A 24038-nucleotide genomic window follows, 5' to 3' on the forward strand; every position below is an offset into this window, starting at 1 on the left:
TGACTGGCACAGGGGGAGGCATCAGTATAGCGGCTGGACAGGGAGATGAGCCTGGCCGCTGTATTAAGAATGGACTGGAGAGGGGAGAATTTAGAGGAAGGAAGGCCGATTAGTAGGGAATTGCAATAGTCTAGACGGGAAGGAAATCAGAGAGACAATGTTTTTGCTGTTTGTTTAACCCTTAGAGGACTGAGCCAATTTCAATTTTTGCATTTTTGTTTTTTCCTCCTTGTGCTCAAAAGGCCATAGCACTTGCATTTTTTTCACCTAGAAACCTACATGAGCCCTTATTTTTTGCGCCACTAATTGTACTTTGCAATGACAGGCTGATTTTTTTCATAAAGGACACTGCAAAATCAGAAAAAAATTCAATGTGTGGTGAATTTTGTTTAAAAAAAAAAACACATTTCTTTTATTTGGGTGGTTTTCGTTTTTAAGCCGCTTGCCCTGGGGTAAAACTTGTTATATATTTTCCTCAAGTCGTTATGATTACAACGATATGTAACAGGTATAACTTTTATTGTATCTGATGGCCTGCAAACAATTCAAACCATTTTTCACAAATATATGTTCCTTAAAATTGCTCTATTCCCCGGCTTATAGCGCTTTTATCCTTTGGTCTATGGGGCTGTGTGAGGTGTCATTTTCTATCGGTACCTTGATTGCGCATATGCAACTTTTTGATCGCTTTTTATTACAATTTTTTTGGATTTGATGAGACCAAAAATGCACAATTTTGCACTTTGGGATTTTTTATGCTTATGCCATTTACTGTACGAGATCAGGAACATAATAAATTAATAGTTTGGGCAATTACGCACGTGTCGATAACCAACATGTTTATTTATTTATTATTATTTATAACATGGGAAAAGGGGGGGGGGGGTGATTCAAACTTTTATAAGGGCAGTTTTTTTTTTTATTAATGTAAACACTTTTTTTTTTTTAACTTTTACACTTATACTAGAAGCCCCCCTGGGGGAATTCTGGTATAAGCACTCTGATCTCTCATTGAGATCTATCCTGTATACTGAGGCTGGGTTCACACTATGTATATTTCAGTCAGTATTGTGGTCCTCATATTGCAACCAAAACCAGGAGTGGATTAAAAACACAGAAAGGCTCTGTCCACACAATGTTGAAATTGAGTGGATGGCCGCCATATAACAGTAAATAACTGCCATTATTTCAATGTAACAGCTGTTGTCTTAAAATAACAGCAAATATTTGCCATTAAATGGCGGCCATCCACTCAATTTCAACATTGTGTGAACAGAGCCTTTCTGTGTTTTCAATCCACTCCTGGTTTTGGTTGCAATATGAGGACCACAATACTGACTGAAACATACGTAGTGTGAACCCAGCCTTATACAGGATAGATCAATGAGATAGGCACTTTGCTTCCGGCTGCTGCAGCCAGAAGCAATCAAGTGCCGAGCCAGGAGTAGGATGTGTGGATTGCTCCTCCAGGACAACGTCCCAAAAGGAGCGATCCACCCCACTAGACACCAGGGATGGCTGGATTCAAGTAATCGGATGCAGCTGTCAACTTTGACAGCTGCATCCGATTACTTTATTAGCGGGCACGGCGATCGGACCGTGCCCGCTAACAGCTGCGTTCCCGGGCAACATGCCGCACCCGGGACCGCTCTGAACACACATAGGCGGTCCAGGGTCGCCCAAGGGTTAAAGTATCCGTTTAGTGGGAAAAACTGATGCAAAAATGGATGGTAAAAACGGATGCAGTTGCAGGCCATCTGTCAGGATCTGTTTTCCCATTGACATACATTATAAAAAAATAAACAAATCAAAACTGATCTTTTTTTTTTTTTTTTTTAGAGTACACAAAAACGTGGTTGACCACGTTTTTCTGTACGATAAAATAAATTGTTAAAACTGATCTGTTTAATGAACAGCAAAAACACAGTGTGATCCTAGCCCAAGGTATGTAATGTAATGTAATGGCCTAAACAATAAAATGATTTTATCATTCATCCTGCACAGTGAACAAGATAACAAAAAAAATGAAAATCATTTTAAAAAGATGCTGGGTTTGCTGCATTTGTTAATACGCCTCCTAAAAATCAGTAAAAGAACTTGTCCCATTAGCCAGCAAATGGCTATGTTGTTTGGAAAAAAAAAAAGTTACACCGCTTGGGAGGAGACCACAGAAAAATTAAGAAACTTACTTTTGGGCCAGGGAAAGGGATTAAAAGAATTATCCAGGCTACATAAATATGTCCACTTTCGTCCAGAAACAGCACTCCTGTTCTCAGCTTGGGTGCGGTTTTGCAGCTCTGTTTTATTAAATTGAATGGAGCTAAATTATAAAACCACACACAACATGAAAAAAAGCTGCGCTTATTCTACTCCTGGATACTTGTTTTCTTGCTTTCCTATGCTTTTTTTTTCTATCCTATTTATGGATCAGTATTTCCTATACAATCTCCTGTGTATTTAAAAACAACACAGTTCAATTGCCATGGCCTTAAAGGGGTTGTCCAGTGTGGGGGCACTTTTTTGGGGGGACGTTCACTCACCTCCCCGGTTCCATCGGCGGCTCACTCATCACGGCGCTCCGGTCCCCGATTCCCGGCCGCCTCCGGGTGTCTGACGCAGCCGCTGGAACCGGGGAGGTGAGTGAACATCTTTTATTTCAGCCACCTCCTCCCCGGTCCCCCCCCAAAAAGTGCCCCCACACTGGAAAACCCCTTTAACCTCTTAAGGACATATGACGTACCGGTACGTCATATGTCCGCACTTGCACTTCAAAGCGGGGCCGCGCGGCGGCCCCGCTTTGAAGTGCCGCGATCCCGGTTGCCGCGAGTAGCCCGGGACCGCTGCTATTAGCGGGCACGGTCTGATCGCCGTGCCCGCTAATTAGCTAATCGGAGGCAGCTGTCAAAGTTGACAGCTGCCTCCGATTACCGGAGGCAACGTTTCCCTGGGGTCTAGTGGGGGAGATCGCTCCTCCGGGACCATGTCCCGGAGGAGCGATCTCCGTTACTGATGCCGGCCAGGGACGCGTCCAAGATGGCGCCGTCCTCGGCTCGGCACTCGTTCGTTTTCGGCTGCAGCAGCCGAAAGCAAACGAGTGCCGATCTCATGGATCTCTGCAGCCTATCTATGCTGCAGAGATCTCAATGAGAGATCCAAGTGTATATACTAGAAGTCCCCCAGGGGGGCTTCTAGTATATGTGTAAAAAATAAAAATAAAGTGTTGTTAATAGTAAAAAGCCCCCTCCCCTAATAAAAGTCTGAATCACCCCCCTTTTCCCAGGTTTTAAATAAAAGTAAACAAATAAATAAATAAATAAACATGTTTGGTATCGCCGCGTGCGTAATGGCCCGAACTATTAATTAATCACATTCCTGATCTTGTACGGTAAACGGCGTCAGCGCAAAAAAATCCCAAAGTGCAAAATTGCGCATTTTTAGTCGCATCAAATCCAGAAAAAATGTAATAAAAAGCGACCAAAAAGACGTATATGGGCAATCAAGGTACCGATAGAAAGATCACATCATGGCGCAAAAAATGACACCTCGCACAGCCCCATAGACCAAAGGATAAAAGCGCTATAAGCCTGGGAATGGAGCGATTTTAAGGAACGTATATTGGTTAACAACGGTTTGAATTTTTTACAGGCCATCAGATACAATATAAGTTATACATGTTATATATCGTTTTAATCGTAACAACTTGAGGAACATGCATAACAAGTCAGTTTTACCCCAGGGCGAATGGCGTAAAAACACATTTCCCCCAAATAAAAGAAATGCGGGTTTTTTTTCAATTTCACCACACTTTGAATTTTTTTCTGGTTTCGCAGTGTACTTTATGCAAAAATTCAGCCTGTAATTGCAAAGTACAATTAGTGACGCAAAAAATAAGGGGTCATGTGGGTTTCTAGGTGGAAAAATGCAAGTGCTATGACCTTTTAAACACAAGGAGGAAAAAACGAAAACGTAAAAACGAAAATGGGCCACGTCCTTAACCTCTTAAGGACCCATGACGTACCGGCACGTCATGGATCACTGTCACTTAAGGACCCATGACGTACCGGTACGTCAGCCCTTTAAACGGGCGCCGCGGCCGGCCGGGTCCCGATCGGGGGAGATAGCCTGCTATAATACATAGCAGGCCATCTCTCCCTGTCGGCATGGAGGGTTGTTAACCCCCCCCATGCCGACGATCGCCGCTATTGGCTGATAAGCCCATAGCGGCGATCGGAACCTTTCCGGGCCATCGGTGGCCCGATGACCCGGAAAAAAATGGCGGTCGGTGCTGTCCGAGGACGGCACCGACCGTCATTACTGTAAAAAGTAATGGTGGTCACGGTACCACCGTCCCGATCGCCGTGAACGGCCGGCCAGCCGGCCGGCCGTTCACGGCGATCAAAGTCCCCACAAGTAATAAATACCTGCTCCGGACCCCTCAGCTAGGTAGCTGAGGGGTCCGGAGCAGGTATTTGTACATTACTCACCTGTCCCGGGGTCCTGATCGGCGTCTTCCGGGTTCCCGGCGTCCTCTTCATCTTGTCGGGACTTCGGCTTCTTCCGTGAGTCCCGATCGGCTTTTTCCGGCTCCAGCGTCGTCTATTTTCGTATTTTTCCGGCTCCAGCGTCGTCAATTTTCGGATCTTGCGCTCTGCTGCCCCCTAGCGGCTGATAAGTGTAATACACGTATCAGCCACTACAGGGATGTTCAGAATGTAGTAAAAAAAAAATTTTTTTTCCCAATTTTTTTTTTTTCTATTTTCCGCACCCTATCGCCGCTGAGTGTTGATCAGCATCGCACGAAAGTGCGCTGCTAATCAGCAACTCCTCCTTTTTGGCGTAGGGTGGTTTTTTTTTATATCCTACTGCCACGGTCTGCTGATAAGTGCCGAACATAAGTGCGGCATTCATCAGCAACACCATTTTTGGCGTAGTTTTTTTTTGTATACTTACTGTAAAAAACACGTAAAAAAACACTACATTACACCACACTACATTGAATAAAGTTTTACACTACACCACTACATACCCCATATACCAATCCCCATATAAAGATGGCCCCCCAGGGTGTTTTCGGTATCGGACGCATACATTATTATTGCCTCCGACACCGAAACAGCCAGTGAGGATAAATGGGGGGGATCCTTCTTTCCTCCATTCATCCTCATCCTCCAATGACATGTCTGGGGGGTAGCGTAGCGTACGCTGCCCCCCAGACACGTCTTTTCCGCCAGTACAGTCCCAATAAGAGATGACGGTATGGCGTGAAATTCTACAAACTCTGTGAGAGTACCTCAGGGTACACTTACAGATTTAGGGTACGTGCACACTGCGAAATGGCGAAGGATAACCCTTCGTGCATTCCGCAGCTGGCACCCGCCGGCGGACTGATGCAGGGGCGCGTCTCCGCCCGTGTCATAGACTCTATCCTATGCACGGGCGGATTCCATCATCAGTCATTCCATCAACATGTTGGACGCAGAGCGGAATCCGCCCGTGCATAGAATGGAGTCTACGACACGGACGGAGACGTGCGCCTGCATCAGTCCGCCGGCGGGTGCCAACTGCGGAATGCACAAAGGGTTATCTGTCGCGATTCCGCAGTGTGCACGTACCCTTAGAGTGTATGAAGGAAGGGACACTCGAATCCAGCCCCCAGATGCCCCCTCCCCCCCCATCCTCGGAGTTAGTGGGGACATCGTCCGGGAACTGATCTTCCCACTGCTGGATAAAGGTCACCACCTGGACGGGGATAACTTTTATACCAGCACCCCCTCTTCCTGTCCCTCGCTGCCCGAGCTACTGTAGCTTGCGGCACGATCCGAACATATCAGAAGTAGTAATAAAGCCCTAATATTTAGCAGCCATGGAGCGGACCCAGCGCTTCTGGATATGAAGGACCCCGTATCGCACCAGGACAACATTTTCCAGGTGACGTCCCCCACACTGGAGAAAGGGAGACCCCAGAAGAAGTGCAGAGTGTGGCGTAACAGGGGGATCAGGAAGGACACCATTTACCAGTGTGACACCTGTCCTGATCCCCCCGGCCTCTGCATACTGGATCGCTCCAAGGCGTACCACACGTCACTGGGGTTCTACATTATCTAAATTCTTTCCCTTATTCCTATTTCAGGGGTCACGTTGATCCAGGGATTATTCTGATCGCCAATATGGAGTCAGGAAGGAATTTTTCCCCTGTGATGAGGCTACTGTCGTCTGCCTCACGAGGGGTTTTTGCCTTCCTCTGGATCAACACAGGTTGAATTTGATGGACACCTGTCATTTTCAACCTTATAAACTAATAATTGGCCTAATACCCCCAAATAAATTAGAATTGTCCCTTTTCCCCAGCTAAATAGGTATGGCCGCCATTCCCATTAGAGGATGCCATGATGCAATTACAAAGCCTCTGTGCGGCCAGGACAGTAGAAACCCCCCACAAGTGACCCCATTCTGGAAACTACACCCCATAAGGAATCTAACAAGTGGGGCAGCGGGTATATGGCCCCCTGGTGACGGCCACATTTGGGACGTGAAAATGAAAAAAATGGTTTTTTTTTTTTTTCACGGCACATGTTCTACACATGTGCCCATCACTAGTGGGGTCCATATGCTCACTGCACCCCTTGTTAGATTCCTTATGGGGTGTAGTTTCCAGAATTGGGTCACTTGTCGGGGGTTTCTACTGTTCTGGCAGCACAGGAGCTTTGTAATTGCGACATGGCCTCCATCCCCCATTCCAGCCTCTAAATGGCGCTCTGTCCTTTTGGTGGCTTGCCCTCTGCCCATATGGCAAATTATGTCCACATGTGGGGTATTTTCGTACTCAGGGGAAACTACCCTACACGTTTTGTGTTCATTTTCTTTTTTAACCCCTTGTGGAAATGGAAAAAAATCAAGGCTAGACCAACATTTAGTGTAATTTTTTTTTAATTTTTACTCTAAATCATTGATCTTGTCTTGATTTTTTCATTTTCATAAGGGGTTAAAAGATAAAAAAAAACACAATGTGTAGAGCAATTTCCCCTGAGTACGGAAATACCCCACATGTGGACATAAAGCGCCATGCGGGTGCAGGGTAAGCCTCCAAAGGGAAGGTGCGCCATTTGGTTTTTGAAGGCTGGATTTGGATGGAATGGATTTCGAGGGGCCATGTTGCATTCAAAAGGCCCCTGTGTTGCCCAGACAGTTAAACCCCCCACAAGTGACCCTATTATGGAAACTACACCCCTCAAGGAATGTAACAAGGGGTGTAGTGAGCATATGGACCCCACTGGTGACGGGCACAAATGTGGAACAATGTGGCGTGAAAATGAAATATTAAATTTTTTACACTATAATGTTGGTCTAGCCTTGAATTTATCATTTTCACAAGGGGTTAAAAGAGAAAAAAAAAACACAAAATGTTTAGAGCAATTTCCCCCGAGTCCGTAAATACCCCACATCTGGACATAAAGCGCCATGTGGGTGCAGGGCAAGCCTCCGAAGGGAAGGAGCGCCATTTGGATTTTAGAGGTTAGATTTGGCTAGAATGGATGATGAACGCCATGTCGCATTTACAGAGCCCTCGTGCTGCCAAAACACTGGAAACCCCCCACAAGTGACCCCATTCTGGAAACTACACCCCTCAAGGAATCTAACAAGGGGTGCAGTGAGGATATGGACCCCTGGATGACGGGCACATTTGTGCCATGAAAGTGAAAAAATGAAAATTTTCACTTTCACGTCACATTTTTCCACATTTGTGCCCGTCACCAGTGGGGTACAGGGGTGTAGTTTCCAGAATGGGGTCACTTGTGGGGGGTTTCCAGTGTCTTGGCAGCACGAGGGCTCTGTAAATGCGACATGGCCCTTGAAATCCATTCCAGTGAAATCCAGCTTCCAAAAGCCAATTGGCGCTCCTTCCCTTTGGAGGCTCGTCCTGCGCCCGCTTGGCACTTTATGTCCACATGTGGGGTATTTCCGTACTCGGGAGAAACTGCGCTCCATGTTTTGTGTTTTTTTTTTCCTTTTATCCCTTTGTGAAAATGAAAAATTGAAGGCTAGAACAACATTTTAGTGTAAAAAATACTTTAGTCTTTTTTCAAGCCATATTGTTTGGAAAATCTGTGAAGCACCTGTGGGGTCCAGATGCTCACCGCACCCCTTGTTACATTCCTTGAGGGGTGTAGTTTTCTAAATGGTGTCCCTTTAGGGGTGTTTTTTAGGTTTTGGCACCCCACAGCCTCTGCCAACCTGAAGTGGTACAGTCAAAAATGACCAAAAATAACGGAGCCATTGAAATTCACTAGGCGCTCCCTTATATCTGAGGCTTGTGGTTGCGTCAAATAGCGCAATAGGGCCACATATGGGGTATTTCTATAAACTGCAGAAACGGGGCAATCAATATTGGGGTGCATTTCTCTGGTAATAGGTTTATAATTATGAAAAATATTGGATTACAATAAAATCTCTGCACAGAAAATTTAAATTTTCAAATTTCTTACACACTTAGCTTTTATTTCTGTGACTCCCCTAAAGGGTTAAAAAACTTTCTGGATGTGCTTTTGCAGAGTTTAGGGGGTGCAGTTTCTGAAATGGGGTGCTTCCTGAGGCTTTCTAACACACAGTCCCCTCAAATACACTTTATGGCTGGGTTCACACACAGTATATTTCAGGCTGTATTTGGTCCTCATGTCAGGTCCTCATAGCAACCAAAACCAGGAGTGGATTGAAAACACAGAAAGGCTCTGTCCACACAATGGTGAAATTGAGTGGATGGCCGTCATATAACGGTAAATAACGGCCATTATTTCAATACAGAAGCCATTGTATTAAGATAACAGAAAATATTTGCCATTAAATGGCGGCCATCCACTTGATTACAACATTGTGTGAACAGAGCCTTTCTGTGTTTTCAATCCACTCCTGGTTTTGGTTGCTATACAGCCTCAAATATACAGCCTGAAATATACTGTGTGTGAACCCAGACCTGAACAGTTCCCTAAAAATATCTGATTTTGAAATTTTACTGAAAATTTGGAAATTTGCTGCTAATGTTTTAAGCTTCCTATTGTCTAAAAATAATGAAATATAGTTTGATAAATGCCGCCAACATAAAGTAGACATGTTGCTAATGCTATTTAATATATAATTTATGTGGTATAACCATTTTCTGTATAAGCAGAAAAGGTTTAAAGTTGGAAAAATGCATTTTTTCACAATTTTTCACGCTATTTTGAGTTTTTTCATAAAGATTCGTTATAAGTATCGACTCCAATTTACAAGAAATGTGAAGTACAATATGTCACGAGAAAACAATCTCAGAATCAGCCGGATAGGTAAAAGCATCCCGAAGTTATTAATGAATAAAGTGACACTGGTCAAATTCATAAAATTTGCTCCGGTCCTTAAGGCCATTTCAGGCCCGGTCCTTAAGGGGTTAAAGGGTTAAAGTGTCACTGTCGTGAATTTTTTTTTTTGCAGAAATCAATAGTCCAGGTGATTTTAAGAAACTTTGTAATTGGGTTTATTATCCGAAAAATGCATTTTTATCATGAAAAAGCAGTTTGAAGCTCTCCCCCCTGTCTTCATTGTTCTTCTATGGAGAGAGCTAAAGAAAAGACCAAAACAGGACAACAAAGAGTTAATCTACAAATCCCTCACGGGATATCTCCTGTGACAGTCATCAGTGACCTGTCTGAGCTCGGATTACAGCTGTCACCCAGCTCCGTGCCTGTAATCCTCTGTTATCTGCTTTCTGCTGCCGGCTAACTCCCTCCTTCCTCCTCCCCCCTCCCCCCTCCCTAGAACAGACAGGGTACGTCTCCTGCAACAAGTCACAATTTTCAGAGTGGATGAAAAAGAGGAAGGAGGGAGGGACCTGGGAAAAGGCTTTTTACATGCAGATAATGGCAGATTTGGCTAATAAACCCAATTACAAAGTTTCTTAAAATCGCCTGGACTATTGATTTCTGCAAAAAAAAAATACGATAGTGACTCTTTAAGGGATATCTCCTGTAAGGGATATCTCCTGTGACAGTCACCAGTGACCAGTCTGAGCTCAGATTACAGCTGTCACCCAGCTCCGTGCCTGTAATCCTCTGTTATCTGCTTTTTGCTGCTGGCTAACTCCCTCCTTCCTCCTCCCCCCTCCCCTCTCCCTAGAACAGACAGGGTACGTCTCCTGCAACAAGTCACAATTTTCAGATTTTTCAGAGTGGATGAAAAAGAGGAAGGAGGGGGGGACCTGGGAAAAGGCTTTTTACATGCAGATAATGGCAGATTTGGCTAATAAACCCAATTACAAAGTTTCTTAAAATCGCTTGGACTATTGATTTCTGCAAAAAAAAAAAAAATACGACAGTGACTCTTTAAGGCCCTATTACAATAAATGATTATTGTATTGTATTCGGCCGATATCGGCCGTTAATCGTCCTATGTAATAGAACACAACGATCAGCCGACATGAAATACGTCAGTTGATCGTTGTAGTTGTTTCTCTTTCAACATGTTTAAAGACAAACGACTCATATAGCAGCGATCTGCTTCCATCACTCCATGGAACATCTGCTGCCATCGCTCGCATGTAATAGGGGTGGCAGCAAGCAGGGAACGAGGAGCAAACAAGCGATGACAGTGCTCGTTTGCTCCTCACTGTCACCCCGTGTAATAGGGACTTTAGTTGACTTCAGCTGCGGTCTAGTAAGGACCAACCGAATCCATAAAATTGAACACTTCAGGTAAGGGTAAATAAAACTCTTTCAAGTTCAAAATCACTTTTAGCTTTTTCTGGGTGTTATATTTTAATTTTTTTTAACTGGAAATAGTTTTAATTATTTTCTTTAATATTTTTCATTTTCTCCTGCGCCTCTCACTTTCTAAAGACTTCCTGAAATAAATGTTCGTATTCACCTTTTTTATATTCTAGAAATCTGATTCATATTCATGGAAACGATAAAATAAATGTGCCTTAAGTTGAGGAGGTGACCTCTGCAAATGTCTAGTGATGCCATCCAGTTTCTGCAAACCCCATTCAGTCATCATGGAATTTTAAACAACACTTTCTAAGAGCTGTTGGGAAATGTATAAATTATTTATTAGGAAACAATCCTGATCTTTTCACCATCACTGGAAGTTAACCAGTAACACGTTTGTCAAGTTCTGCTATGTCCGTTGAGAATTACATGTTTGAAATAAAAAAGTGCTTTCCATAGTAAATCTGATTTCCTACAAGGGACTAGAGATGAATTCTAAATGTCTTCTCTCAAGATTGGTTTTAAGCCTATTAATGTTTGTGGAATTAAATATTTCAGAGTTTTGCTAGTTACAGTTTCTGAAAAATGTCTACAGTGATGCTGCAACTTAGTTCAGAGAAACAGAAATTGCCATCTTTCAGCTAAAGATGTAAAATACAAAAAGTACTGTTTAAAAAAAATTCAGATGAAGCTAGAAAGGCCTTAAAGTAAAATTTTCTTGTTGAATTATAATTATATATATATATATATATATATATATATATATATATATATATATATATATATATATTATTTTTCTTTGGTTAACAGATTTCTTTTATACTAATTTTGACATTTATTCAATGGCTTGATGTTTTAACGATTCTGTTTTTGTATACAAATGATCTAAATCATTAATCGGTACTAAATGTCACATTCTTAAAATATGGAGTGTGGTCTGATGAGCTGATAAGTAGATAAGTTTACAATAGACCATCAGGCCCACCACCAGTCATGCTGTTCAGGCCTACATGGCTCCAAAGACTTTAATTATGGGCTCTGTATAAACTGGTTGTAAGGAAAAGCATACCAAAAACGTTAATGAGTTTAGATTTAGCCAAAAAAATATCCTTCATTCTAAGGCTCCGTGCACACGCAGAATTGTCTGCCGCGGAATGCCGCCAGCCTCCCTGTCATAATGACACTCTATTGGAGGCTCATGCGCCGCATCTCTTGGCGCTGAAGAATGAAAATGTTCATTCTTCAGTGTGGAGAGAGGAGCCGAGCAAGCTTCCCATAGAGTGTCATTATGACAGGGAGGCTGGCGGCATTCCGCGGCAGACAATTCCGCAACGGAATTCCGCCGCTTTTGCTCTGTGTGCACGGAGCCTTAGAATGAAGGTTTGGTTTTTTTTTAGCTAAATCTGAGCTCATGAGCGTTTTTGGTATGCTTTTCCTTACAACCAGTTTATACAGATCCCATAATTAAAGTGTGCACTTACAAACAGTTTTTAAAGATCCCATTTTTTGTTTTGCGACCGCTTAAGCCTATCGACCAACAATGCTTTGAGAAGTTTTTGAAAGATCAAAATGAAAGATTTCTCACTCGTCGTTTGATCTTTCGCAGCGTTTACACGTACCATTATCGTTCGAATTCGCACGATAATCGTTCCGTGTAAACGCAGCATAAGGGTCATTTTACACAAAGATTATCTGACAGATTATCTGCCAAAGATTTGAAGCCAAAGCCAGGAATGGATTTGAAAAGAGGAAAAATCTCAGGCTTTTCTTTATGACCTGATCTCTCTTTATAGTCTGTTACTGGCTTTGGCTTCAAATCTTTGGCAGATAATCTTTTAGATAATCTTTCTGTGTAAAGTGACCCTTAACAGGGGGATCTGCAGCTGATGCGTTTAAATGATTGCATGAATGATCCAGCTATTGCTACGTTTACACGGAACGATAATTCGAACGATAATTCGCCCAATTGTTCAATTAACGACTTTGAAGTAACGATTTTCCTTTTATAACGATCAGCGTTTAGACGAAACGATATATCGTACGGAAAATTCTTTTTGTGATCGTTTTGCCATTGCTTAATCCTATCTCGCACATAGGTAAAATAGGTGAATGACTGTTTACACGGAACGATCTTTGAATCTTTTGCGAACGACGAACGATGATTTAAGAACATGTTCAAAGATCAAAATAAACGATTTCTCGCTCGTGATTCAATCGTTCTCTGCGTTTACACGTACGACTATCGTTCAAATTCGATCGTTATCATGCAAATTTGCACGATAACCGTTCCGTATAAAAGCAGCATATGTGAAGGCTCTGAAAACAAGCACCAATCTCACTGATTTCTGCTTCAAATCCAGCCAAGTAAATGGGCCCTTAACCAGACCCCTGTCAATAGGTTGTGAATACCCTAGCTATGTAAGGGCATATGGTAAAGCAATAAGCATGCAATTACAAATGAAGGGAAGCAGCACTGCTTTAAAAATGCTAGGACACACTTCTCTTGCCCAAATGCATGTCTGCCTTCATGTGTTCCAAGACCACATCGCTACTTTGTGGGGCTATTGCATCTAATGCCCCCCCCCCCCATTGAAAAACAAGATATGCACATTTTTTGAGTAACCATTATACACTTGGGGGGACATTTATGAAGGGTCGTACCTGCTTCTCCTGATGTATTTCAGCTTTAGTATGGCAGCGGATCTGCTTCTATCCTGGTGAAGAGTTATCCTGCTATCCTACATCCTGCTACACCTGGCAAGGTATTTTTACGTCTAATCCTACGTTTACACGGAACGATTATCGTGCGAATTCGCACGATAACGGTCGAATTTGAACGATAATTGTACGTGTAAACGCAGCAATTGATCTTTCAACAGGTTCTCAAATCAAACTCGCAGATCGTTCCATGTGAACAGTCGTTCGCCGATTTAACCAATGTGTGAGATAGGCTTAAGCGATCGCAAAAAGAATTTCCATATGATATATCATACCGTCTAAATGCTGATCTATATGGAAAAAAAAACGTTACTCCGACATCGTTAATCGTATGATCGGGCGAATTATCGTTCCGTGGAAACGTAGCATAAGGTGGTGTAGTTTAGTAGGTGTACTTTTTTAGGTTAGATTTACCATTGTCAATGTGCTGAGGAGGAGCAATAAATTTCACCAACGGCACTCCACCCCTGACAAGGTGTATTTGACTGCAGCCCTTATTACACCTGAGGCTTAGGCACGATTGAGCAAACACAGGAACGTTGTTCCCAACAATACTTTTCCTATAGAGCAGTCACCAGGGACAGTCCTGTGCCGGGATCGTGATGGGGAGATGAGATTCAAGTCAGAGATGCAGAAGAGCAGTGTTTGTGAACATAACCCTAAACATCAGCACTAAAATAGCAGGTTTTCTTTCCAATGTTGCTGTTGTAAATGAAAAACAGCAAGATTGGATGGAAAGCATGCAGTGATCAATGTAATACAGAGCTGTTAGCATGTGCACACTAGAAGTAGCACTACTGCATTTGTCATTTAAACACTGGGATAAATAAAATAGAGATTGTATCTGTCTCTGACAAAATCACCAAAATTCACTCAGATTAAACTACCAATGCATACAATATCATGAAAGAGATTGCTTGATCATAGCTGCAAAACACGTTATATGTGCAGTGTGGTTTGCCGGCAATTGAAGGACTCCACTGCCTATGACATGTGTTTTGCAGAAAGCTCTGTTATTTTTTTGTACTATTTTGTGTATATTCCATTTAATCATCTTTCCAAGGAATGAAATCTTAAAAAGGCAGGAAAAAAATGCACAAAAAAATGGTACAGAGTGGGTGAATCACATTCACATATGCTGCAAAAACATCCTTCAAATCGGAAAAAAAACATACTAAAATGAGATCCTACACTAGATCTCTCTAAATATTTGTCCATTAATTAGATATTAAGAGAGGGGGTTAAAATTGCTATTTTCCATGGTTTGCTATGATTTACAGTAGAATTGTTAACATTCTTAGCTTTAAAAAATGAAAACATTTACATCAAACTCAAATTAAGCATCAATAAATATTTAAAAGTATCTTCTGATCAATGTGCTTTCCTAAAAAAATAAAATAATAAGCATTTCTGCGTCCCCAGCTATTTGGAAATTTCTATGGGCTGTAAGAATTAAAGCAACTCTGTACCCACAATCTTTCCACCCCAAACCGCTTGTACCTTCAGATGCCTCCTGTCTCTAGTCTGAACATTGCACAGGTGCCTTAACGATCCTGCCAATGTGCCGTGCTGATACAGGTGATGATAAATAGTAGAAAATGTTCTAGGGGCATTCCTAATGATGAAGAGGGTGGGGAGGAGGGACGGAGGGGTGGTGCAAAGTTAGGGCACAGATCTTCTAATCCACGGCCATTTGACTCAGGGCTGCCAGTTTAAAAGTTGTTTTTAGGACAATAACTGCATCACCTGCCGAACGGACCCCAGGACAGATCTTGGATTAAAAGCAGCTATTTGAAGGTACAAGTATCTTATGTATCCAGTCAATCTTCATTGAAATGTAACAAGTCAATTAGTAGTAACATGAAGCATGAATGAACCAATATAATGTATTATGGAAGAAAAGATGTTACAAAGTAAAAGGTTATGAATGGCTTCATAGGGCTAATGGTAAAGCAAAGCATTATGTAAAAAGCCTCAGAATGGATCATGTAGTGTAATGTTACCTGTCACGTGCCGACACCCTTCCCCGATCTTCTGTCAGTGACGTATTCTTCGGCCGGCGAACAGCTCCGACTGTTCGGAATGCCGGCCGCCCTCTGCAGCGTCATCCGATGCTCAGCCGCGATTGGCTGAGCATAACTGTGCTCAGCCAATCGCAAATGAGCAGCTGATGATGTGGACGCGTCATCAGCTGCTCAGCCGTGATTGGCTGAGCATAACTGTGCTCAATCGCGGCTGAGCACAGTTGTGACGCGGCGGAGGGGGGACGGCGGCAGGGATTCGGCCGGCCGACGGGAAGGGGACGATTCACAGACATACATGCATTACAAAGTTGTATAACTTTGTAATGTGTGTTATTCTGTGAATAATTCTTTGCTGCCGCACTATCCCTTTAATGTTAAAGTTATTTCAATTACTACAGCTTAAAGTGACACTGTCACCTCCTTTTTGCATTCTAACATCTCTACACAGCTGTAAAGGGTAAATTTAGCGTATTTCATACCTTATTTCATATCATACGTCATGGTGTTTGTTCAAGTAAAAAGTGTCCTTTTATCAAATACAGATTGTATTAAGTGGGCGTGGTCTCGCGGCATTAGCGCCTCTTAGCCCCACCCACAACACCACAGTTGGCCCCGCCCTCTCACCAGCCATTGGAATAGTCTGGCCGAAAGGTCTAGACCCCACCCCCTTTACGTCGGCCAACGGTGCCGTAATGCAGTTGATAAAAGGACACTTTTTGCAGAGATATGATAGAGGTAGAGATATGATAGAGATAGAGATATGATAGAGGTAGAGATAGAGATATGATAGAGATAGAGGCAGAGATAGAGATAGAGATAGACATATATATATATATAGGAAGAGATAATCCACAGCACTCGTTGGTAGTGAAAAAAGCTTTGTCCCACCAAGCCAGTCCCTGCACTGGCTTGGTGGGACAAAAAGACAAGACAGACAGACAAAACACAATAAAGAATGGTCGACAGTCCGGGTCACAACAATTGGGCAGCGCAGTACAAAATCACAATCCAAAAAGCAAGGTCAATAAACAGGCAATATGGTCAGAGGCAGGCAGCAAGCAGGGATAGTCAGAATACAAGGCAAAATAGTCAGAATAAACAGAGAACTAAACAGAGGCAGAAGCAGGCTGAGACAAGCTCAATAACCGGCACCAGAATGCGCCTCAGCCAAACACTTATAGGGAATAAGGAGAAACTCCCAGCCCCTATTGGACAAGGCTCCTGGTTCCAAACAGAATCACCTGCGGATCAGAACTGGCAGCAGTTAACTCCTAAATAGCCAGAGCACACAGCAGATGGGTGGGGCTGAACATCATGATAGAAATAGGCCAGTGTTCAGACAGGGTTCAGGTTACTGCATAAAACATACAAAACACTGAATATCAGCACCATCTCAGCCACGCAGCACGAGCTGAGGGGCGCATGGAGTTCATCCCAGGCACATTCATGACAGTACCCCCCCTTTTATGAGGGGCCACCGGACCCTCACTATATAAATCAGGAGTAGAAGGAAAATGACCTCTGACCACACAAGTTTCAGTGTCACTATCAATGTCACTATCGGTCTCCCACTCATCAGCGGAAGACTCTGGGTTACAGACAGATGAGTTACAGGCAGATTTATCATCACCAAAATTAACATTTGCATCAGGCACAGGTATGGCAGGTTTATCAGTGAAACAATGTATGCCAATTTCACCAATTGTTACCTGTGCGCCCAGATGACCTTCCTGGTAGTCATCTGGACGCTAATGATGTTCTAAGCGCCTGGGACGTAAAGGGCAATGGCTGATGTAGTGACCACTGTTCCCGCAGTAAAAGCACAGGCCATGATGTCTCCGAAATTCTCGTCTTGTCCTGATGTTCAATTCTCCCAGCTGCATAGGTTCCTCCTCTGAGACATCAGGGGTAAGGAAAGGTTTTTCAGCAGGAAAAGAAGAAGTGGAAGATTTGAAGAGGTCAGAGTTTGCTTTCGCCCTTTTTCTGTCACGTAGTCTGCGGTCAATACTAATGGCCAAAGCCATGGTCTCTTTAAGGGTTGGAGGATCTGGGTGACCTACCCAGGCATCCTTAATGCCCTTTGCCAATCCTTGCTTAAAGAAAGCCTTCAAAGCTGGTTCACACCAAGCAGTCACCACACAAAATTTTCTAAACGCAGAACAGTATTCCTCTGCTGGTCATTTACCCTGACGGAGAGAGAGTAGCTTATTCTCTGCCAATGCCTTATGATCTGGTTGAGCATATATAGTACCCAGGGACAAAAAGAATTTCTCCAAGCTGTTCCATTCCTCCGCCTCAGGAGGGATTTTGAGAGCCCAAGCCTGAGGATCTCCCTGAAGTAGTGAGACCACAATACCAACCTTCTCTTGCTCAGAAGGGAAGTGATTGATCCGGAAAAACAACATACAAGCACCCCTAAAAGACTCAAATTTCTCCATATCACCAGAAAATCTATCAGGGAGCAACATGACCGGTTTTCTAGGCCTTTCCACCACTGGGGGCACTACCACAGCATTATTCTGGTTGACGAACAAAACTTGAACCTGTTTAGCTAGGTCTTCAACCAGGCAAGACAAAGCCTCCATTTTAGCAACCAGGTTAGAATCCATTAACTGGGTGATCTGGTTTGCCAGTTTGACCACCAGACCTGACACTCCCTCCACCCGGGTAGCAAGATCTTCTACAGTAGCCATGGCACCAGAGGGGGCAGTATAACTTTTTCGGCCGGTTATTCTGTCAGGAACCGGTGACACCAGACACACAGAGACAGTGAGACCTAAGCTCAGCCCCGCCCACTGACTCTACCTACTTGCCCCCCTAGGCTAAACCCTAGGACAGCAACTGGGCGGCAGTCCCTGCACTGGCTTGGTGGGACAAAAAGACAAGACAGACAAAACACAATAAAGAATGGTCGACAGTCCGGGTCACAACAATCGGGCAGCGCCAGTGGCGTAGCGACCGCGGTCGCAGGGGTCGCCGCCGCGACCGGGCCGCTACCAAGGGAGGGCCCGCGAGGCCCCCCCTTACCACTGCACTGCCCGCCTCCCACTCCCTCTTGTGACCGCAAGCAATGTTTTGCTTGCGATCACAAGAGGCAGGGGCCCCCGGCTGTCTTGCGGCCCCCAGGGAGCTCTGTGTGCGGCGGGGGGGGGGGGAAGTACTTCCAGCGCAGGGAGCATCGCGTTAAGAAAAAAACAGGTCCCGCGAAGCTCTGCCCCCTCCGCGCTAAGCCCCGCCTCCCGCCGGGGGAAGCCCGCCAGCGCGTGTGACCTGGGGGCTACAGAAATCATGCAGGTGAGTATAGATTTTTTTGTTTTTAAGGGGATGATGGGGGTGTAGTGGTATGATGATGGAACAAGAGGATGATGAGGGGTGTAGTGGTATGATGATGATGGAACGAGGATGATGGGGATGTAGTGGTATGATGATGGAACAAGAGGATGATGAGGGGTGTAGTGGTATGATGATGATGGAACGAGGATGATGGGGATGTAGTGGTATGATGATGGAACAAGAGGATGATGAGGGGTGTAGTGGTATGATGATGATGGAACAAGAGGATGATGGGAATGTAGTGGTATGATGATGATGGAACAAGAGGAGGATGAGGGGTGTAGTGGTATGATGATGGAACAAGAGGAGGATGAGGGGTGTAGTGGTATGATGATGGAACAAGAGGATGATGGGGGTGTAGTGGTATGATAATGATGGAACAAGAGGATGATGAGGGGTGTAGTGGTATGATGGAACAAGATGATGATGAGGGGTGTAGTGGTATGATGGAACAAGAAGATGATGAGGATGTAGTGGTATGATGATGATGATGATGGAACAAGAGGATGATGGGGGGTGTAGTGGCATGATGATGGAACAAGAGGATGATGAGGGGTGTAGTGGTATGATGATGAAGGAACAAGAGGATGATGAGGATGTAGTGGTATGATGATGATGGAACAAGAGGATGATGGGGGGTGTAGTGGTATGATGATGAAGGAACAAGAGGATTATGAAGGAACAAGAGGATGATGAGGGGTGTAGTGGTATGATGATAGAAACAAGGAGATGATGAGGATGTAGTGGTATGATGATGATGGAACAAGAGGATGATGGGGGGTGTAGTGGTATGATGATGAAACAAGAGGATGATGAGGGGTGTAGTGGCATGATGATGAAGGAACAAGAGGATGATGAGGATGTAGTGGTATGATGATGATGGAACAAGAGGATGATGAGGATGTAGTGGTATGATTATGATGGAACAAGAGGATGATGAGGGGTGAAGTGGTATGATGATGAAAGGGCAGGAGGATGAAGGGGTAGTAGTATTATGGTGGAGGTGGTTGTAGTATGATGATGGAGGGGCAGGAGGATTAAAGGGGTAGTAGTATGATGATGGAGGGGCAGGAGGAGGGGACAACATGGGGGGCATCTGTAAGGGGGATAAAATGGGGGGCATCTATATGGTTGATAACATGGGGGCAATCTATATGGGGGATAACATGGGGGGCATCTATAATAGGGACAACACAGGGGGCCATCTATAAGGGGGAAACATTGGGGGGCCATCTATAAGGTGGACTACACAGGGGGTGTATACAATAGGAGGATATGTACTATAAGGGAGTCACATAGAGTCAGGCTACCCACTAAATGAGGGTGTAAAGGGGCCAATACAGATGTGCAGTTTGTAGAGAGATGAGGATGGTGTCAGTGTGAGGAGCCTAATATGTTTGTCTGGCAGATTCTGTGGATTCGTGGCTCCAAAAAGTTCTCATAATGGCCCTGGGCAGATGGAGAAGATGAAAAGGGAAGAACTCCGATCAGAGAAGACGTCCCCTGTGAGTCACCTGATATATTTGCACTGTAATGTATATGGTGTATAGAGCCTGTGTAGAGCTGGGGCCACCTCTATATGACTGGATGAGGTGATATTGGTCTATGTACAGAGGATTTTATTCAGTAGCAGCGGTTGTGTTAGTCAGTATGTGGTAAGGGGGGGGGGGGGGGGCCCAAGTTGACCTCTTGCACCAGGGCCCAAGAGATAGAGATAGACATATATATATATATATAGGAAGAGATAATCCACAGCACTCGTTGGTAGTGAAAAAAGCTTTGTCCCACCAAGCCAGTCCCTGCACTGGCTTGGTGGGACAAAAAGACAAGACAGACAGACAAAACACAATAAAGAATGGTCGACAGTCCGGGTCACAACAATTGGGCAGCGCAGTACAAAATCACAATCCAAAAAGCAAGGTCAATAAACAGGCAATATGGTCAGAGGCAGGCAGCAAGCAGGGATAGTCAGAATACAAGGCAAAATAGTCAGAATAAACAGAGAACTAAACAGAGGCAGAAGCAGGCTGAGACAAGCTCAATAACCGGCACCAGAATGAGCCTCAGCCAAACACTTATAGGGAATAAGGAGAAACTCCCAGCCCCTATTGGACAAGGCTCCTGGTTCCAAACAGAATCACCTGCGGATCAGAACTGGCAGCAGTTAACTCCTAAATAGCCAGAGCACACAGCAGATGGGTGGGGCTGAACATCATGATAGAAATAGGCCAGTGTTCAGACAGGGTTCAGGTTACTGCACAAAACATACAAAACACTGAATATCAGCGCCATCTCAGCCACGCAGCACGAGCTGAGGGGCGCACGGAGTTCATCCCAGGCACATTCATGACACCAAGTTAATATACCAAGGGCAGCAGTGTGTTTTATGTTTATCACTGACCGGCCAAGTCAAGTTATTCGAAGGAACAGTAGTTCTTCAGCTTAATACCTACGGCCGGGGTATTACTTGTTGGCAACTAACTCTTAGTCTCAACTCCAACTACACATTTATACATATCCAAAGGCGGAATAAATGTATAAATGAATATTTAACTCGTACACATTTTTAACTCACTCATTCACTGGTGGTAGAGCACTTATACGTTATCTTAATAATTAGAATAAAAGTTAAGTTTTAGCCCCCAAGGCATCATAGGTATAAGGAGAATTTTCTCCACACTTTGATACGTAAACCATGCCTCTTGGACAGAGCAGGGATCCCTCCCCAGTAAAGTTTTTCATCACTAGCACGTGTGCCAAGGAATAGTAGCATTCATGTCTTGTTTTGCTAAGAATGTGAATGGTTGCTTTTGCTTTATGCTTCCTAGAACCCGCAGCTGATCCTCAGCTGAATTGCAGCTGCAGTCAGCATGGTTGGCCTACCAGTTGTCTCCTGTATACAGCTCCTACTATATGTATATAAATAAACATGATAGGCTTTTTAGTTATCCTATGTAAATAACAGAGACATGATGGGCCATGAAGTTCTCCTATGTTTAAGATTGTTGGAAGAATATTTAGTATTTCCCCTTCTTATCATCTTAGGATAGTTATATGTTTATTCCAGGCATATTTAAATTCTGTTGTTGTAGAATAATTCACGTTGCTTCTGATCTTTCCCCCAACTAACCTCTCACTGTGTCCTCTTATTTTTGAGTTCAGTTTTTTCTAAAAACATGTCCCCCCTGAACCTTATTTAGTCCTTTAACATACTTAAAGGTTTTGATCATGTCCCCTCTTTCCCTTCTTTCCTCCAGACTATACAGATTTAAATCCTTAAGTCTTTTCTTATATGTGTTATGCCTGACACCCTCAACCCTTTTTGTAGCGCGTCTTTGGACCCATTCTATTTTATCAAAATCCTACAGTGATGGCCCTCATAGTTCTCCTATGTATATACCAGAGACATGATGGGCCTTGAAATTCTCCTTTGTATATAAAAGAGACATGAAGGGCCTTGTAGTTCTCCTACATATGTAACAGAGATATGATGCACTGGGCAGTTCTCCTATGTATGTAACAGAGACTTGATGGCCCTTGCAGTTCTCTTATGCATATAACAGAAACATGACAGGCTTGGAAGGTCTACTGGATATTTATATTCTCTGCACCAGGGCCGGACTGGGCCGATGGCCTCCGGGGGCCGGGGCCGTGCTCTTCCTGACCTAGCGACTCCTTTCCCCTACCGTAGGGAAAAGGAGTCACCAGGCCAGAAGGAAGACGTGACCGGCCCACAGCGCTCCGTCTGGCCCCTGTATGATGCGCGGCTGCCGGGGTTGTGGCGTCCTATCCCGGCAGCGCGCGCATCATAGAGCTGCCTGTGCGCCTGTAACTTCCGCTACAGGAGCGCTCATTAGAGACGCTCCTGTGCCAAAGGCCCAGGGAGCTCTATGATGCGTGAGCTGCCCGGGATATTACACCACAACCCCGGCAGCGGCGCATCATACAGGGGCCAGACCAGTAGGAGGGAGGAGTGCGATGTTAGGTGAGTTGGTCTCTTTTTTTTTTTTTCTATTTGCTTTGAAGGAGGAAAAGAGGGGGCCATCTATAAAGAAGGGGAACATTTATAAAGGGGGGGGGGAGAGAGGGGGCCATATATAAAGGGGGGGGGGGAGAGGGGACCCTCTATAAAAGAGGGGAACATTTATAAAGGGGGGAAGAGAGAGGGCCATCTATTAAGGAGGGGAACATTTATAAAGGGGGGGGAAGAAAGGAGGCCATCTATAAAGGAGGGGAACATTTATAAAGGGGGGAAAAGGGGGCCATTAAGGGGGGAGAGGGGGGCATGTATAAGGGGGGGAGAAGGGGCCATGTATAAGGGGGAAGAGAAGGGGACATATATAAGGGGGGGAGAGGGGGACATCTATAAGGGGCGGGAGAGGGGTCCATCTATAAGGGGGGAGAGGGGGCCATCTATAAGGGGGGAGAGAAGGGGCCATGTATAAGGGGGGAGGGGGGCCATTTATAAGAGGGAGGGAGAGGGGCCATCTATAAGGGGGGAGGGGGGCCATTTATGAGGGAGGGAGAGGGGCCATCTATAAGGGGGGAGAGAAGGGGCCATGTATAAGGGGGGAGGGGGGCCATATATAAGAGGGAGGGAGAGGGGCCATTTATAAGAGGGGGGAGGGGGCCATCTATAAGGGGGGAGGAAGAGAGGGGACCATCTATAATGGGGAAAGGGGGCCGTTTATAAGAGGGAGGGAGAGGGGGCCATCTATAATAGGAGGAGAGGGGGCCATCTATAAGGGGGGAGGAAGAGAGGGGACCATCTATAAAGGGGAGGGGAGAGAGAGGGGGCCATCTATAAAGGGGAGGGGGGCATCTATAAAGGGGGGGGCAGAGGGGGCCATCTATAAGGAGGGGGACAACATAGGGGGAGAGGGGGCCATCTATAAGGGGGGCAACATAGGGGGAGAGGGGGCCTATAAGTGGACAACATAGGGGGAGAGGGGGCCATCTATAAGGAGGGAAACATAGGGGGAGAGGGGGTCTATAAGGGGACAACATGGAAGAGAGGGGGCAATCTATAAGGGGACAACATAGGGGGAGAGGGGCCTATAGGGGGGGGGGCATTTATAAGTGGGAAAACACATGGGGCCTTCTATGGGGGGTATGCATAAGGGGACAACATGGGGGGCATCTATAAGGGGACAACATAGGTGGCCATCTATAAAGGGGACAACACAGGGGGCCATCTATAAGGGGGATAACACAGGGGGGCATGTATAAG

The sequence above is a fragment of the Dendropsophus ebraccatus genome, chromosome 2 (genome assembly GCF_027789765.1).
Source record: "Dendropsophus ebraccatus isolate aDenEbr1 chromosome 2, aDenEbr1.pat, whole genome shotgun sequence".
NCBI lineage: Eukaryota > Metazoa > Chordata > Amphibia > Anura > Hylidae > Dendropsophus > Dendropsophus ebraccatus.